General features: G+C 43.0%; 2 long non-coding RNA genes across 2 annotated transcripts in view; both read right to left on the bottom strand.

Moving 5' to 3' along the window:
- The window catches only part of LOC137388641 (uncharacterized), a 166,263-nt gene that overhangs the window by 37,943 nt on the left and 108,248 nt on the right, over nucleotides 1-20,072 (bottom strand). The gene's annotated exons all lie outside the window — the stretch shown is intronic.
- Nucleotides 1,032-19,246, bottom strand: LOC137388642 (uncharacterized). Its single transcript, XR_010977979.1, has 3 exons — nucleotides 19,142-19,246; nucleotides 5,138-5,305; nucleotides 1,032-1,185 (listed from the first exon to the last, which is right to left on the bottom strand). It is a non-coding gene; the product is annotated as an uncharacterized lncRNA (long non-coding RNA).

Raw genomic sequence — 20,072 nt, 5'->3', positions numbered from 1 at the left:
TCACCATTGTATTAAGGTTGATGGTGGTGTGTGCAGAACCTATAAAATATGAGTTTTTAATAGCAAAATCATTGAATCTGAAAACTTTGGGGTTACCATTACTCTGTAAATATCTCAACATCTCAAAAAACGTAATCAAAGATTTAGTAAACACAAACACTCTTTTAAACAAATTACTGATCAAATAAGTACTGAACGATAAGAATATATAAGGTGATATTTCAACGTCATTGATCACTCTAAGCTTAATTTATCTACTTGCAACATTCAATTTAATGAAAATTTTTATTAGTAGCCATGAGAAACTGCTGCAGGACTACCAGGCATGAATTTTTTAATAATCATGTGAGCTCAGTGATAATGTATCAATAGTCTCTTTTCATAGAGTGATTCACTGACGATTGCAGCAGTCCATAGCATTATTTGATACAAGTAACGCCTTTTCATAGTCTTGATTTTTAATTAAAGTAATTCATGGAGCTATTCCTTATGTATCACAGTAATTCATAGTTTTCAAGCTCACTCACACTCAGCCAAATGTGATTCACTATTAATTAGAAAGCCCTTAAGTTTTTTGTGGTAAGAAGTGGCGCTGATTGAAACGTAGTAACTGTTAATCACACAAAATCACATAATACACTATCTCTGCAATAATAGCAACAATGGATTAAAAATGCAAATATTGGTGACTTGTTGCCTTCAATAACTGTTTAATAGAGTCGATATGAAAACTCCTGCTGTAGTACTTACCATCAATGCATCCTTTTGTACCATCCATGCATGTCACACACAGTACTTGATAACAAGTTGAACACCCCATTGTGAGCAGATTATCATGATGTGTAACACATCTGTGTTCTTCCCACATTTGGGCCTTGTTCTTATACTCTTTTATGTCAAGAACATCTTTATGTAGAGGGTAGAACTGACCATGTGACTGAAAGAATAAAAAAAAAGTATAATGACACCTAGTTAAACAGCAAGAGTTAGGTGAGTAGAGCCCAGCGTTGAATAATGTTGAAACTTACCTCTAAGTGTTTAGTACACATCATCCTATTACAGGTCGTACAATAGCTCAGTGCTTGCTCTTCTGTCTTATTGTCAATACAGGTGTCACAAAAGTGTAAGTTGCCTTCTCCTTTCATTGCAGACGGTAACCTTGTTAATGTCACATCAAATACGGCTCTGAAAGTTGTGACATAACAATGATAAACCATAACTACAACTAGTTTTCATAAATAAGAAGAACACCGAGGGCAAAAATCATGTGCTTTCTAGTAATTTTATCAGGTTAAAGATTACCTTATACATAAGTATCGATTTTATATGAAAGTATTGATATTGTTACTTAATTTGCAGTTGTTTTATCTGTTTGTTCCAAGAGTAGAATAGAAACCCTTGATCACAGTTAGTGTGATCAGATTCAAGCGGAAGTGTGGCTATGACATCTATAGTTGCATTTCGGCAAACACATTGACAAAATAGAGATTATTAGAGTCATTTATTGCCACAAATTCAGCAATATAGCCAATTTGGATCACAAGAGAGACAGGCAGTGGCGCTACTGATGACATTATTTCAGCACATATTTTACTTATAAGTGTTTTAACCGCGACCACACATTGTCAATTCATAAAACATCCTGGCAGTCATATCACCTCAAACAATTAAAAACTAGCACAAAAGATCAGAGAACATCGATACATATTGATGAAACTTACTAAAATGGTATGCAAGTTTATCTTAAAAAACGAATATACAAAAATTATGAAGTTTAGAAAGGTCAAAAGTTGTATTTATTTTTTGTGAAAGTGGACAAAAGGTGAGTGTTTGAAAAGAGAGGGAGAGAAAAGGAAAAAGGCAGTGTAAGAGAGTGGGAAGTGAGAGGGAGATGTGAAAGAGATGAAAGAGAGAGATGAGAAAGATGAAGGAAAGAAGAAGGGAGAGAAAAAAAGAATGTTAGAAAAATCAGAGAAGAGATAGAGTGAGAGAAAATAAAAGGAGAGAGAGGAGAGAGAAAAAGGAAAGCAAAAAAGCGTACAAGAAAAAAGATGAGAAAGATAAGAGAGAGAGAGTCTTAATCTAGAAAATTGGTATATTTTCATTTTTAGAACTTTTAATTTTTAATATTAAAATGAATTTTGATTACCAATTGATACATATGAAGCAATATAAACAAATTACTAATTTTCTGCTTTTATTGAAGTGTAGTAATGTTCCTCGCACTTTCACTAATGTTTGAAAAAGCTGATGGAAGAGCTAAGATGAAGTGACGGGTATAAGGCTTTAAAAACAACTCAGTTCATTTCAATTCTTATCAAAAAATTAACAATTCAATTCCCAATTATTTTGCACCATGTGTTGCATGAGAATTGATTCAATTCAAAACTCATCACAAAACTCCGCATTTCAATTCTCAATTTCTTAGCTATCCTAATTTCAGTGACTCAGTTGAATTCTATTTTCCAAAAATAAACAAAATCAATTCTTACCAGAAAATTGACTTATGGCAAAACATCGAAATGATCATAACCAAAATCACTAATTTGGCTACGAGGATTGCCTCAGTCTTTTGACTGTTTGTATGGCAAATATCAACTATTTCTCTTCAGATTTCATTGCTTTTTAGATGGAATTAAGTCATGCCTACCACTTTTGCTGGTATACAGTCCGTACTCTTAAAATCATTTAAATTTTTTTTACATTATAACTAAAAATTCCCCTGTCATACAGCCCACGACCTGATAACGAAATAAGTGATAATGGAAAAAAGAAATGGCAGTGTTGGTTGTTGAAAAAGTAGTTGCCAAAAAGAATGTTTTACAACAATAAATCACACCTAATCTACTACTATCTCCAACCTATGTTTTACAACAATAAATCACAACCAATCACACAAAAAATCACACTTAATCTATTACTATCTCAAAGCTGTTTTACAACAATAAAAACCACCTAATCACACTAAAAATCACACCTAATCTAATACTATCTCAAACCTATGTTTTACAACAATAAAATAAATATTAATTAAAGCTGTAAGCCTAACCTACTGTAATGTATGTAATTTAACAACAACAATAAGGAAATATGTTTATTATAACTCTGAAATGCAAAATTAGAAGTAAAATGGCAAGCTACTGTGTACTATACACAGTTTGAAAGTTGGTTGTGTTGAATGTAGAATGGCTTTGATAGCGATACTTAACAGAAAGCAAGTATGAGCGTTCACGCGTCTGGAAGTATTCTGCAAACTGGAGCAAAATAAAAAAGTGTTCTCGTCATAAAGGGGCATTGAAGTTCGGCCCTAGCTTGTACATAGGTTGTAAAGAATTTCGGCTAACGTTTAAAATAATTTAATCAAACCTTCGAGAATTGGACAAAAAAACATAGGGCTGATAAACTGTGTAGTGTGTACCACAATTTCGTACCTGTAAACCGGTCTACGCCTCAAACGGTCTTCGTTTATTACAGAAACCTTTAAATAAATTCGATTAATTATTCTTATAATTAAATCTAACAAAAATACTAGAAACTTTAGCAAGTAAACAATGCCATAGACTGGGGAAATAAGCACGTTTTTCTCGTGAAATGCCCACTGCTAAATAGTTCTACTATATGTCGCACGGCTTTATTGGCGTATCGTAGGCCAGTCTTAACTATTAGTAAACCTATCTTTTCAAGCGTTTTGTTGCGTTTTTTGGCCGAATTAATCTGTCTATTTATGTATAATCCGATCACATGGGTAAGTTTTACGATACTGTCAACACTTTTCAAAGACTTGGTAATATATTTAAATAGGTTCATAAGTGTTTTGCATCGTTATTATACCTTAACGACTCTACAAAAAATGGTTATATTTGTTGATGAGATTTCGATACAAGGGTTTGCGAAGTTGTTGATGAATACTTTTCGTAAGTTGTCTGCACATGCATTTATCATAAAGACTTTCAAACATTCGCTTCGCTTGTTTGGTCGTGGGAAAAGTTTTTTCAATCTTTTCTGTAAAACTAGAATTTACGTCTTTGCAAATTTTTGTATTTTAGAAAAAAAACAGCTGCAAAAAGTAAACGCTATTGTGTGGAAAAAATGTTTTTGGAGAAATTTGAAGTTTGACCAAAATGCCGACTGTATTATCTAATATAATAGTGTAATAAGAATTTCACTAGCAAAAATATTTTTTGGGTCCCTGTTTACGGATATATTTGCAACCATCCTAAACAGAAATAGTAATAATTGAAACCAAGATTTCAAGCTTTGTTTGGTGAGTAACAAAAAAACTAATACCCTAACAGGTTGGCTTTCAAAAGAATGATAACTTAACTTTTTGTATTGCGGCAAAGTTTTGAGGGATCTGTTAACACTGCGATTAGTGATCAATTTTTCTGTATAGGCAAAAGGGGAGTCGTTATATGAACGAAACTTGCGAGCATATGTAAAGTTTAAAAATATGTTTATTGTCAGAGTGCATGCAAACCATAGATCTACACTATATAATTGCAAATTGCATATTGTTGACCAATAAAATATATGCAGTGATTTAGAGTTCTTGTAAAAATGTGTGAGACTAGCAACATAGAATGGCACTGATACCTTTGTTCTGGCGCACATCAAATAACAGATTATGTTCTCAGTATATCTATGTTTGTGATGGATTTTTTGTCAACACAGCAATAATAGAAGAGAGTGAGGCTTTTGGAGCTGAGTCATTTTGCTTATTGAAAAATAAATAATCGAGACAATCACTTTATAGTGACATTAAAGACTCCCATTAATTCATTTCACCTGGTAGGATGCTCTGAGTCAATGCAGTTTTACAGTAAGTAAAAGATACCAGATAATTGACTCAATACAATTCATTTGTTGAATAAGCCTCATATAACCTTTTATTTTAGCTTATAACTTATAATTATAACTTCAACAAAGGGTAAAAATTTGACAACTGGGTGCACTAAAACTAATGTAGATCTGACTCGGATTAAAAAAATTGCGGATTTTAATATGACTTCTAGAATATCTAGGCAAAAAAAATAGCCACCAATACTAAATAAAACATCTGATGATAAGTGTTTATGCATGTCCTCAACTCATTTCATTAAGAGGTCCTGCAAAAGGTTTAAAATATCTCACAACTTACTTGCAAGTACCACATCTGACAATTCTGTTATTCTCAAAGTCTCCAACAAGACAAGGATAGCAATGGACATGATGACAAGGGAGTGACCTTGGATCAACCAGCTGCTCATCCTTCTCCATACAGTATCCACAAACTACAGACTCTGAAGCCATATCTACTTTGAGCACCCTGTAAAAACAGTCAGAGTCTCTTACTACATACAGAGAAAAGGTTTACCAATAAATATTTTGATAAGTTTACCTAGAGTGAGTCAGATGAAGTGCTAGGAATCTACACAGGCAAAATGGTGTTTTTTGTAACATAAATAGTGTGTTGGTATATTTTACAGGTGTTGTTGAGTAGAACACATGTAGGCCATATATAAGATAGGAATGGATAAAATTATAGTAATAGTCTGGCAGTATCAAAGTTCATAAGATGATGAATGTTATAAAACAAACGTAGGCGAGATGATATTCTATTTGAAATGAATGATATGTGGTCTAGCCATGATAAGGAATCCTAGATGATAAAGCCAAGTAGATTAGAAGTAGATTGTCTTTTTAGGGTACTGTTGAATATAGAAATTGTCAAAGGGAAATTCAATGGTGGGTTTACTAAAATATAGTGATATTTCAAAATGTTGAGAGACATTCGATTTGTCAAGCACCAATGTCGGATAAGTCTTAAGTCTGAATTTATTTTAGATTAGAGACATGAAAGGTCAGTTGCGAATATAGAGAATGAGGTATCGTCAGCATAAGCATGAGGTGTGCTGTGGAGTGAAAATTTAAGTAAATCATTAATAAAAATTTGAAACAATGTGGGTGCAAGAATTGAACCTTGTAGAACGCTAGTAGCTATAGGAAGAGCATCTGAGGAGATATTTTTTATTTTCACGCATTGGTGCCGTCCATTCAGATATTGCCCGATGGTGTCAATAAATTTACCAGTTATTCCTATGTTTGCAGGTTTTGAAATAAGGATATTATGATTATCAATGTCAAAAGCTTTTGAAAGTCAAGAACGATGATGACTAAAGTATTTTTGTTTTTGATCATGTTTGACCAAGTGGAGTAGAGATGATGAATGGTTGTGATGCAAGAGTGTTTTGTTCTAAATCCTGACTGTGAGGTGATGTATTATTCTATATAATTACCTTAGTAGTCTTTAGTAGGGAATGAAGCTGTTGACTATTATATATTCATAAGTAATTATATTATAGCTTGGGATGGCTGGCCAGCCTGAAGAACCTGTTTATTCGGTAGATGTTTAGAGATTAACATATCAGTTTTTAGTTTGAAACTTTACTCTGTCATCTCCATGTCTCGTCTGCTGTTTCCGGTTTTTCGCGAGTTCCTTATATCACCTTTTTGTTCAAGGTCATTTAAATGTTTCTTTGAGGTTATAATATAAATGTTCAAACCAAGAACAATGCAACATCTTTTTTTCTTATAGTAGAGAAACAAAAGCGATTAGACATATGATAATAGCAGCGTAGATATAGTGTCTATGTAAATATAGTGTTGATGATGAAGTATTTAATTACTTCATCTCGTAATCCCAATATTTTGGGTGTGGGATGCCACGCGAGGCACATGGAGCCCGAGGCGATCTAACATCAGGAAGCACGCTTGGGCCCGATGTAGCTTCTGCAGAGGAGTGAAGATTTGATGCCGGATCTACAGGGACAGCGGCACCAGTAGGTTGACAAGAAGGTATCGCTGGTTCCTCTGGCCGTTCGAGTAAGGGACGAGATTTAATGTGTGCTCGATTGCGTCTCACTACATTCTTCCCGTTATCGACGAGATAAGACCTAGGTGCGTTATGTTCAGCAACAATCGTGCCGGGTCTCCACTCTTCTTGTTCGTCTGTGCGTAGATAAGCACTGTCACCAGGTTCAAGACTCGACAGTGATCTGGTTCCCTTATCGTAATACTCTTTCTGTTTCACTTGTTTTTGCAATAACGATTGATGTCCAGCTCTTACAGCCGGTTTGAGCGATTCTGTTGTCCTTGGAAGCCCCCTTCGAATACTCCTATTGAACAACATTTCGGCCAGGCTGTAGGGACACCCAGACACCGGAGTTTCTCTGTAGGCTAGCGAAGATCTGTAGACATCTTCACCAGTGACTTCACATTTCTTTAGAAATTGCTTTACTGTTTGGACGTACCGCTCCGCGAAACCATTGGAGCGGTGATAGTGAGGGCTTGACGTTACTATAGTAAAATTCCAATCGTCGCTAAACTCTCTCATTACATGACTGTTAAAAGGCATGTTATCCGCCATGATTTGTACAGGACTACCATGCACTGAGAAGACGGACTTGAGGGCCATGACAACATCTACAGCCCTCTTGTGTTTTAAGATTCTGAGTTCAGGGAAATGAGAGTAACAATCTACCACTACTAGATAACTGCAAGATTTATATTCAAGAATGTCCATGGCCACCTTGCTCCATGGCAGTTCGGGAATATCCTGTGGTATGAGAGGTTCCCGTAGCTGTCGATTGCTGAATTTCGTACAAGCATTGCAGTTGGAGACTTCAACCTGAATGTCGTTAGATAAACCCGGCCAGTAAACGGAACTCTTGGCTCGGTCACAACATTTCTGGATGCCAAGATGACCAGCATGTAGCATGTTGAGGACATATCTACGCTCTTTGTGAGGAATCACTAACCTTTCACCGAGATATATGAAGCCATCTTGTTGATACAGCTCGTCTTTTACATTCCAGTAGGGTTGAATCACTGATGGAGCCTCGCTCCTTGCACTCCAAGGCCATCCTGACTGTATAGCTTGAGACACTTGGTGCATTGCATTATCTTCATTGTAAGCCAAAATGAGTTTCTCTTCAAATCCACAGTTGATTTCCAAGGTATGAATCATTACTACTTCAGTTTCCAAATCTCTTTGATCACTGGTTATCTTTTGGAGGTACGCTCGCGATAGAGTGTCGGCAATGTGCAAATATCTGCCTGGTACATAGGTTACGGTTGCTATCTGATACCTCTGGAGTCGCAATAGTAGTCGCTGAAGTCTAGGTGAAGCTTTTTGGAGTGGCTTATTGACAATACTCACCAGAGGCCTATGATCTGTTTCCACGTTAACTGGGCGACTGTAAAGGTAGCTGTAGAATCTTTCGCATCCGAAGACAATGGCCAATAACTCCTTATCAATTTGTGGCCAATTACGCTCAGCATCAGTAAGTGCTCTTGAGGCATAAGTTACGGTTTGGCCACCTTGAAGCAATACAGCCCCAAGCCCACTTTGTGAGGCATCTACTTGTAGTTGTACATCTGCTTTTACATCAAAGTACTTCAAAATTGGCTCACTGGGCAATAACCGCTTGATAATTTTCATCGATTCTTCCTGGGCAGGCCCCCAAGACCACTCATCTGTTTTCATGAGCGCTCGTAGGTGCTCGGTAAGAGCAGACATGTTGGGGATGTATGAGCGCAGGAAATTTAGGGTGCCCAATATCCGCTGAATGCCCAGCTTGTCTGTGGGATTGGGCATTTCACTTATCGCCTCCAGCTTGTCAGGATCTGGCTTCAGTCCTTCACCAGACACAATATGACCCAGATACTTGACTTGAGACTGATTGAGTTGGATTTTGCTTCTGTTGAATTTTACATTTTTCTCTCTAGCTCTTTGTAGGACCTTCTCCAGATTTTCATCATGTTCGATCTGAGTGTGACCTGCCACAATCAAGTCATCAAAATAGATAACCATGGGGATTCCTTCGAAGCATTGCTCCACTTTTTTTTCAAAAACTTCAGCTGCAGAATGAAGGCCAAATGGTAATCGACGATAACTGTATCGCCCAAACGGGGTGTTGAATGTCGTCAACAGACTGCTCTTCTTTGATAAAGGTATGTGCCAATACCCATGCTTCATGTCCAGTATTGCAAAGTACCTCATGCCTGTGAACTTAAAGGCTATGTTTTCCATTGTAGGTATTCGATGGTGCTCTCTCATGACAGCTTTGTTCAAATCTTTTGGATCTAGACATATTCTCAAGCTTCCGTCCTTTCTTTCAACACACACAAGACTGTTTACCCATGGTGTAGGTTCTTCGACTTTAGCAATAATGTTCGATTTCTCTATGCTCTCGAGTTCACTCTTGAGTTTATCTGTCACACTGATAGGTACTCTCCGTGGAGCATGAATGACAGGTTTCACTGTGGGATCCACAGAGATTTCATGTTTACCTGACAAACAACCAATACCTTCAAACACATCTGCATATTTCTCCAGTAGATCAGAGGTGGTTACTTCATTGACACGCTTCACAATGCCTAACATTTTGGATGCTTCTAGGCCTAAAATAGGACACCGTCCATTATCGACTACTTCAAACCTTTGCATACTCTGTTCTTGTCTGTGTTTGACCTTCAGCTCCACATATCCATGATTTGTTATGTCGACATTGTTGTAGCCTTTCAGTTTCACATTGCTGGGTTTCATTTCGGCATTCAGTTTGTTGAGGATCTCTTTGGTAACAGCATTGGTCTGGGCACCAGTATTAATTTTAAAAGCGACCGAACTGTGATTATTACAGCTTGAAAGAACTAGAGTCTCATACCAAGATTTACAAACCGTCTCCGGAGCATTAACCATACCAATGAATAACGTTTCCATCTGCTTCTCATTATTAGTTTCTATGGCTTTCACAGACTGCCTTGGCCCTGCGGCATTGCAAGCATTCTCAAAGTGATTGGCACCTCCACATTTTCGGCACTGCTTCCCACATGCCGGGCATCTACCTCTCGGGTTAGAGTATGTGCAAAACTTGCTGTTTGTTATATAACTTTTATTAGCAGTCGCTGGCTTGTCCACTGAGTTTGTTATATAACTTTTATTGGCAGTCACTGGCTTGTCCACTACAACAGCAGCTATAGAGGATTTATCACCTTCAGCCATTTTGGTCAATTGCTGTTTAGTTATCTCAGCGGCTCTTATTATATCCATAGCCCCAACAAGTGTGATATCACCATCGCGAAGTAGCCTCTCTTTCAGTTTGTTATCAGACAACCCAAAAACGATCCTACACAACAACATCCTGTATTTCAATTGGTCAAATTCGCACTTGGCAGCTTGAGTTTTCAATCTCTTGACAAAGAGGTCTATTGGCTCACCATCGGACTGCGATAACGACCAAAAGACAAACCACTCATACAATATATTTTTTCTGGGATTGCAGTAGGCTTTAAACTTTTCTAGAACATCATCTAGCACGTCAGCACTTTTTCCTCCTTGAAACTCAAATTGACTGAAAATTTCATCTGCCTCCTCACCGGCACAGTGCAACAAAACAGCAACTTGCCTCTTTGCAATGGCTATATTCCCAACTGGCTCAACAGGAGGAGTCCCAACTGCTGGAGCCAGAACCAGATTGACAGCAAACAAGTAGTTTTGAAACGATCTTTTCCATTTACGCCAGTTTTCCGCAACATTGCCATCAAAGGACAGCTCACCAGCAGGCTTTAGGCCATCCATAACTATCAGTCAGCAAAGTAACAAAATTCAATAAAAGATCCAAAACACTGCAGTGTAAACAATCACAATCAGTAGAAATCCAGTTCTCCAGTTTAGTGGCCTTCAGTGTAGTCGTAGTGAGTTCATTCTACCGTGGTACCATGATGTATTATTCTATATAATTACCTTAGTAGTCTTTAGTAGGGAATGAAGCTGTTGACTATTATATATTCATAAGTAATTATATTATAGCTTGGGATGGCTGGCCAGCCTGAAGAACCTGTTTATTCGGTAGATGTTTAGAGATTAACATATCAGTTTTTAGTTTGAAACTTTACTCTGTCATCTCCATGTCTCGTCTGCCGTTTCCGGTTTTTCGCGAGTTCCTTATATCACCTTTTTGTTCAAGGTCATTTAAATGTTTCTTTGAGGTTATAATATAAATGTTCAAACCATGAACAATGCAACATGAGCTGCTTATAGTTTTGTTGCTATTTAAATGTATTTGAAACGCGGTGAGTATATGTCTTTCGTAAATTTTAAAAGTATAGGAAGTACGGATATGGGTCCACAACCAGATAAATTATTTATATCACCACCCTTGTGTATGATGCAGGTTGATGCGGGTGAGAAAGTAGCCTTATTGATGGATAAAATGTTCTGACTGATAACTGTGATGGAACGCTAGGTTGCCATCCTTCTTGTATCATTTATAACTGGAGTTATGCTCCCTTTTTATAACCACACCCCTAAAGGAGGCTGGTCCTTGCATCTCATTTACATAATCTAATGTACTTAAGGCAGGGCCTCGGCTCTTTATGTTCGTTCAAATATATGCAGTGCATTTGGAACCATACTCTTTCTGTTACCTAGCGCGATATCAGAACCACCCCAAGCATATAGCTATCTCCAAAGACCTAGTCTATGGATTGTGCTGTGGGGATAAATTCGTAGAAACACCGTCGACCTCCGGTCGACCTTGTTGACCTAGTATAAAACCCCTCTGGGGGTAATCCCTTGTGTAAGGTGGTTGATGTTGACCGGTGGAGTAAGCCGACCTAGTCGCCTCCGCGTGTTGGTCACGGGCAACCAGTACACAGCCCCTGTGAAGGGTGAATGCAGACCGGTAGAGTAAGCCGACCTAATCGCCTCTACGTGTTGGTCGCAGGAACCAACACACTGGTGGCAGCGGTAGGATCTGACTGCGGTAACTCGGACTTCTAAGACAACCTATGTAACCATGCCAAACAGCCGACGGAGTGCTACCAGACATCTGGCTGAGGCAGAGCTACAACAGGTCGACCAGATTGGTCAGCTGACAGAGGCTATTACTAGAGCCTTACAAATGCCTAAGAAGGAGGCTAGCTTCAAGCCACCGAAGTTCGATGGGAGTGAAGATGTGGAACTATTCATCTCCCAGTTCGAAGAGGTTGCAGAAGCTAATGAGTGGAATGAGAAGGCCACTCTCCTCCACCTGCGTGAGACCTTGAAGGAGGGAGCCAGAGGTTGTAGTCGAGGAGATTCACCTGCCTCCATCTTCTCGGCCTTACGCACCAAGTACGGGCTCTCCCCGAGAGAGGCTAAGAGTAGGCTCAACCTCAAGAGGGAACCAAAGACTAGCCTCCAAGAACACGCAACGGAGATGGAGCGTCTAGTGAAAATAGCATACGCTGACCTTCCGGACTCCTACCAAGCGAATATGGCCATGGATGCGTTTTCCCTGACTCTAGGAAACACGCACCTCCAACGCCACCTTTTGGCAATAAGAGCCCAGAGCTTAGAGGAGGCAGTGCAGGCAGGGAATGAGTTCCTGCAAATTCAGCCCACTCTTCCTCGGCCTGGTGCTCGACCCATAGTAATGACAGTGGAGGAGGAGACTACCCCTGCTACAGTCGCCCCCGTCCACTCGGATCCTCCATCAGCTACCCTGAATGACGTCCTAGTGGCTATAAAAGGGTTAACAGATGGGCTAAAAGAAGGAAACCGATTGGGACGACGGGGAGCGGAGAAAAGGGAACCTAACTGTTGGGGTTGCGGCCAGACAGGGCATGTACAACGCCGGTGCCCTCAAGTTATCCAAAGACAACCACCTCAAGCCACGAGGTCGGGAAACGGTTTCCATCCACAGCAGTAGGGGGAAGTGCTGACTGTGGATCTACTATACCAATGCAAGGCCAGTGGCAACGGCCACGACGGACTAGGCGACACAGGCTCCCCCCCTGCTCGCCACCGGTCCCCTTGCATAACCAGTATCAGCCCTTACCTGAGTGTGCAGGTCTCCCACCCTCAGAAACCAAGGAAGAAACGTACGTCTGGCCAAAGCCGTCTCGGCCTTCCAGGAAAGGCCCCCAGAGAATGAGCAAAGCCAGACGAACCCATGGAGATGAATTGTGGAAGCCACATAATAGCAGCTATTTCTTGCCAGGTCGCATCGGAGGACAGCCCGTCCAGTTTCTCGTGGACACCGAATGCACGTGTAATCTGTTGGGACGACATGTTTTTGAGCGCTTACCCAAGGATGTCAAAAGCCAATTAGAGGTTCGAGAAGACTATGGGCGGATGGCAGATGGTACACGGCTGCAATTTCACGGGCTCATCACTCTCCCAGTCAAAGTCAGGAGCGTCCAAGTCACTGTATCTCTAGTGGTGTGTCCCCTGAAGGAGGATGCCATCCTGGGCATGCCATTCTTGGTCGACCACCACTGTGAGATGAATTTTCAGCAACTCACGTTGGTGTTAAATGGGCAGAAATTGACTTGCACTGACAGAGAGGGTCGACCCCTGACAAGTGGAGTTCAGATAATGCGAGCCACAACGCTTCCCCCTCGAGCCGAGGTCCTAGTTGCTGGGCGTCTCACGTCCTCCTCCTATCAGCCAGTCGGGTTAATCGAGGGAGTGAGAAGCAATTAGATGGTGGCCGCCAGCCTACATCAACCCGGTAAAAAGGGGAGAGTGGCCATCCGCTGCATGAATCCTACCGACCATCCAGTCAGCGTGACGACAGGGATGATTGTGGGACAATACACTGGAGTAGGGCCGGACGAAATAGGGGTTCCCTGGACAGCAAAGGAGGATGTCGAGACTCCTAAGGAACCTCCCCCTTCTCCTTCAAGCATGCCCCCCCACATGCAGGACTTGCTCCAACAAGCGACGCCCCATTGCTCGTCCCCTACCGAGCACCGAAGGCTGGAAGAACTTTTGGTTCGTTATGCGGATGTGTTCAGCCAAGGAAGCGAAGACGTGGGGCGTACCACCCTGGTACAACATGAAATCCCCCTTCTCCCAGAGGCACAACCCATCCGTCAACACCCATATCGAGTAGGACATGAGAAAGAAGCCGAAATCGAGCGACAGGTTTCGGCCCTTGAGAAACAAGGCATGATTGAGCCCGCTCACGGAGCCTGGAGCTCTCCGGTGGTCTTGGTGAGGAAGAAGGACGGGGCGTGGCGATTATGTGTGGACTATAAAAAGCTCAATAGTGTCACTCGCCAGGACGCCTACCCCCTTCCCCGGATTGACGAGAGTTTAGATGCCTTGTCCGGTAGCAAGTTTTTTAGTACCCTGGACATGATGAGCGGGTATTGGCAGGTACCCCTCTCTGCTGAGGCCCAGGAACGGTCAGCATTCACCACACGCAGTGGATTATGGAGATGGAAGGTGCTCCCCTTTGGGCTGACCTCCGCTCCGGCTACCTTCCAGCGGCTAATGGAACGCGTCCTCCAAGGGCTACACTGGAAAACCTTGCTGTTATACCTAGACGACATCATCGTCATGTCGGCAGACTTCTCTAGTCATGTCACTGGGCTGGCAGAGGTGTTGGAACGATTGAGGCAGGCCGGGTTAAAATTAAAGCCCTCCAAATGCAGTCTGTTCCAGACCCAAGTTAAGTACCTGGGCCACATAGTCAGCAACACTGGAGTGGCTACCGACCCTGAGAAGATTCAGGCCATCAGTGAATGGGCAGCACCACAGGATGTGACTCAGTTAAGATCGTATTTGGGTACCACTGGGTACTACCACCGATACGTACCTGACTACGCCTCGATCGCCAAACCTCTCACATTGTTGACAAGCGAGGGGGTCCCCTGGAAGTGGGAGGAAGATGAACAGGAAGCTTTCCTTAAGCTCAAGTGGTCACTGACGCACGCTCCAGTACTGGCATATCCTGACCCCTCTTTACCCTACGTACTCGATACCGATGCTAGTAGCGTAGGGACCGGGGCTGTGTTATCCCAGGTCCAGCAAGGCAAGGAGCGACCTATAGCCTACTATAGCAAGACCCTCTCCCCCGCCGAACGCAACTACTGCGTGACTAGAAGAGAGCTGCTGGCAGTCGTGCTAGCTGTCCGACATTTCCGGCCATACCTATACGGCAGAGAGTTTACTATCCGGACAGATCATGCCTCCTTGGTTTGGCTGCACCGGAGAAAGGAACCCTCTTGCCAGGTGGCCCGGTGGCTGGAGAGCCTAGCCGAGCACAAGTATCGAATCATCCATCGAAAAGGCGTTAAGCACGGTAACGCCGATGGGTTGAGTCGACAACAGTGCATCGACTGTCGACAGTGTGCTGCCATTGAGAAGCGGGATCGGGGGCCAACTAGGTCACAAGTGTGTGACTCACTAGTACCCCCAGGGACAAATCGGGAAACTACCGTACCAGTGGACCAAGTTCCAGTACAACCACCAAGAGGTATGGGAGGACCCAGTCCTAGCGCCCACCAGTTGGATGAAAACGAATGGCCTCGACTACCCAGCAGCCGACATACATCAGGGCCCGGCCTCCCGACTCCTACACCAGCCAGCCCAATTCCAGTACGGCTGCCATGCGGTGCGGGGTCACCGAGAGTGTTGGACAACCCCCTCAGAAAGTCTCAAAACCCTCGGTTACGGGCCGTCAAGGTGGCAGGTGAGCCAGGACTCGTTGTAGAGACTGATAAAGTTGCGGTACAAGCAGACGCTAAAGCCACGAGTTTAGATCTCTCACCGCCAGCTGCCCCAAAGGTTCCGGAATTGTTGACAGTGGTGCAAACTTCGCTAGATGAAGTACGAGCATTGCAACAGAGACCCGCTACCGACCTAGGGATAATTTACCAGGCCGTCAGGAACCGGAAAAGAATCGAAGAGGCCGTACTACAAGTAGGCAGCCCCGAGTTGCAGCGATTGGCCCGGATGTTCCATCAGCTCCAGATTGACGAATCAGGTGTATTGACCCTTCATCTCATTCAGAATGGGCGAGAAAGGGTGGTGGTGGTATGCCCCCAAACACTGAGACAGGAGATCCTGTGGAAGGCCCACGAACAAACTCACTGCGGTGTGGAAAGGACCCTGAAGCGCGTCCAGCTGGATTGGTACTGGCCGGGCATGACTGGAGATATCAGGAGGGCAGTTCTCTCTTGTGAAGTTTGCCAGCGGGCTAAGACGGGAAAGGCCCGGACCTCCGGGAACCGACAACGACTGTACGCCGGGAGGCCATGGCAGCGTCTAGCCGTAGATTTGGTGGGACCCCTACCTCAGACACCTCGAGGAAATAGCTGGGTGTTGGTACTCACTGACCATTTCACTCGGTGGTCGGATGCCTTAGCTATCCCTGACGCTACAGCCCCAACGGTGGCCCAGGTCTTGGATGAGAGAGTATTTAGTTACTTCGGTCTGCCCGAAATTATCCACACCGACCAGGGGAGCCAATTCGAGTCCTCTTTGTTTCAAAAGCTATGTGACTTGTAGGGAGTCGACGAATCTAGGACCACTCTGTACCACCCCGAAGGGAATGGTGTGGTTGAAAGAAACAATCGAGTACTGGGTGACTCCCTACGAGCCCTTTTACTGGGCAGAGGACAAGAGGACTGGGATCAATTATTGCCACAGATCATGCGGACGCTGCGAGGGCTACCGCACTCCGCCACTAAGGAAACACCAAATTATTTGATGTTGGGTCGAGAGCTTCGTCTTCCTGACCAGTTGCTGTATGGAAACAGGTTGGAATCATTTACGAGCATACACGAGTATGTCCAGACTGTTCACGACCGGTTGATGCAAGCTCACACTCTCCTCCGAGATAGACAGAAAGAAATTGTATCAACCGATGTGAGAGAGCCTCCGCTGTTCAATGAGGGTGACCTCGTATGGTTGCTAAGCAAGCGGCGAAGAAAAGGGGAGAATCCGAAATTAGCGGCCAAGTATGTGGGGCCCTATCGCGTACTAAGGAGTCACGAAAATCATACTTACGAAATAGAAAGATATGGACAGCGATCCATTCAGGCTGAAGGAAGATTAAGGCTCTGTCGCCCTAGCCCGGTGCAACAAGGACGAGCCCCAGCTGAAGTCGAACCTGCCCGACGTTCCAACATGAGAGGTTACCCCCGGAGGCGAGTACCACGAGAAAACGGTAATCCAGATGCCGTTATTTCAGAATCACTTATGCCTAGTCGATTAATAGATTTATCAATACCACAATCGCCGGGAAGATTGGAACCACTTCGGCTTCCCAGCGAAGATTTTTTGGCCTCTCCAGGTGAACACAACCCTAACTCGAGGGCTGGCCTCGACCCTGGCTGCGAATTGGCGACCGAGGAAGCAAGAACTACGGGGAATGTAGGAGTTCAGGCTAGTACCACTGGGGCTGGAAACACCACACGACCCCAACGAATAAGAAAGCCCCCTGCGTATTTGGCAAATTACGACACCAGTACTGTCCAATCAGGAGAAGCCAGAAAGGGTCAAGGTCAGAGGGCGGCCATTTTGAAAACCAAAGAAAGCGCGCTCATTTCTTGCTATCAGCTCGACACTCGCACATACGTACATCCTCCAGCCATGGAAGTGACCAAGGAGACCATTAAAGAAGCTTCTCCAATTATCGGAGCCTTGCCTCTACTATCGGAGTTAGTGATTCCACTGGAACTACACCCGGCTCCTAATGAAACGTTAGATGATATGGATTCCGACTCGACGAAGGAAGATTCCTCCCCGAACTCCCGCCTGCCGACCAAGTGGATCTCAGAAGAAACGACCGGGAAAATAAGGAAGTTATGTCAGGAAAACGGTATCAACTGTCCGTTGTGCCAACAATCATTATCCACCCCTCGACGGCGCCGGATTCACATTGCGCAACATTTTACCAGGTTCTTTTGCAAATGCGGGAGAAATTCGACCTCGAGGGACACAATCGCCAAGCATCAGTCTAGGATACAGGATGTGGAGATCCGGAAAGCCCACGGTGGAACGGGCATTAAGATCTACGAGGTCGGCCGTGCCAGCTACCCCACATGGAGCAAGAGGGTCCGATTGGTCAACCCCCCGGCCTTCGAGAAACCGACACCCTATGGTCCGGTTAAGATGAAGCCACCCGTGAGGAGAGGACCCCAGGCACCCTTTCCCTCTCCCCCGAAGAAAAAGCGGATAACTCAGAAATGTAGTCCGCTCAAAACGGGGAGACCCATACCGGCTCCCAGGACGACACTAACGACGGTCGGGAGCATCCAGAGCCGACTGGGAGACGTTCGACCCCGAGTCACGGTGGACGCCCTTCGAGAGGAGGCCTCTAACCTCAGACGGACGGCCCGTCGCCTAGAAGAGTTGGCCAATCGGCTGTCGACCCAATGAAAGATTGCGACCCGAATCCCGTTAAAGACCTTGACTATCTCTATCTTGTGGTGTGTCCTAGTTTGTTTGTGTTTTCCTATATTATTTTATTCTTTTTTTTTTGGTTTGTTTTTTTTATATAGCCGATTGTCGTCTATAGGGGCGGCGTGTGTGATGGAACGCTAGGTTGCCATCCTTCTTGTATCATTTATAACTGGAGTTATGCTCCCTTTTTATCCTTCTTGTAACCACGCCCCTAAAGGAGGCTGGTCCTTGCATCTCATTTACATAATCTAATGTACTTAAGGCAGGGCCTCGGCTCTTTATGTTCGTTCAAATATATGCAGTGCATTTGGAACCATACTCTTTCTGTTACCTTGCGCGATATCAGAACCACCCCAAGCATATAGCTATCTCCAAAGACCTAGTCTATGGACTGTGCTGTGGGGATAAATTCGTAGAAACACCGTCGACCTCCGGTCGACCTTGTCGACCTAGTATAAAACCCCTCTGGGGGTAATCCCTTGGGTAAGGTGGTTGATGTTGACCGGTGGAGTAAGCCGACCTAGTCGCCTCCGCGTGTTGGTCACGGGCAACCAGTACACAGCCCCTGTGAAGGGTGAATGCAGACCGGTAGAGTAAGCCGACCTAGTCGCCTCTACGTGTTGGTCGCAGGAACCAACACATAACCAATAAATAATTTTGAGAGAAAAGCTATTGCTCTAATAATAACATTAAAGGAACATTCTTTATTAAAATCATGCACGTTTTTAGTTAACCCTTTAGTTAAGAAAGACACAGTCACATTCAAGATTGATGAGCAACTTACTGAAAATCAATCAATACACGATGATAAGAAATCCTGTTGACACGACCTGGCTTTACAAACGCGATGGAAAAAATAAAACTCCTAAGATGTGTGAAAAGTCATAAGATATAACGATGCGTTGTTAACTTATTACCTACAAGCTGTTCAGGGTGGGATAGCGAAACTGGAGTCCAGTCGCGGAGGGAATCCCGAAACGCAGACACGGAATAGTCGAGATCAAATATTGTAGCGGTTGTTGTAGCGGTCGTCGTACAATAACACTAATATTCGGAAGGAAAGCTAATAAAGCAAGCAACGATATCTTCTAATTGGCGTCTAAAATCAAAAGTTGGCGTGAGACGTCAATGTCGCCCTTGTTCTTAGCTGTTAGTTTTGTAGTAATACGTTGCTTGCGCCTCCACGTCGGCCCCGCTGTGATTTTGGAACATCGGCATAGTTTTTTCAACTCGCAACGAAAGGTTTTATTTTTCCTCTCATTCTTAGGTAAATGTTTCGTTAAAAAATGGTTACTTCTCCGTGACATAACAGAAGAGGTTGGTTTGTTTGGCGAATAACATATATTCTTGTTTTTGTTTAATTGCTTGCTCTCATTTAATATGAACCATTCGGAATCATTATTTGACGGGTTTGCCAGCCAGCTAGCATTTGTTTACGAATACGTCTATAGACTGGTTGATTAAATGTGAAAGTTTGACTAGCATTTAAGCATATTTTTAGATATATTGTTGTTGTTGCAGTAACTAACAGAGATCAGTTTTTGCCTAGAATTTCAGAAACAAAACTACACTGCTAAATGGTATTTACAATTACAATAAATTATTTAAAGCATTTCTTATAGCTATTTTAATTATGACTATATTCGTGAACAACTAAACGATTGCACACACCGCTAATAATTTCAAACAGCTTTTTGTTGTGCATCCACACTTTCTGCTTGGAATTACAACTTGTTTTTTATATCAGGGATGCGCAGACCTGCCAACCCAAGAGTGGGGCAAGGCGTGAGATTTGGTTTTTGGGCAATTGATGTATCAATGATAGTATATATAAAATTGTGGAAATTGCGGC

This window comes from Watersipora subatra, chromosome 2, assembly GCF_963576615.1.
Source record: "Watersipora subatra chromosome 2, tzWatSuba1.1, whole genome shotgun sequence".
NCBI lineage: Eukaryota > Metazoa > Bryozoa > Gymnolaemata > Cheilostomatida > Watersiporidae > Watersipora > Watersipora subatra.
The sequence above is the reverse complement of the archived record's forward strand: the minus strand, read 5'-3'. Positions and strand labels throughout refer to the sequence as shown.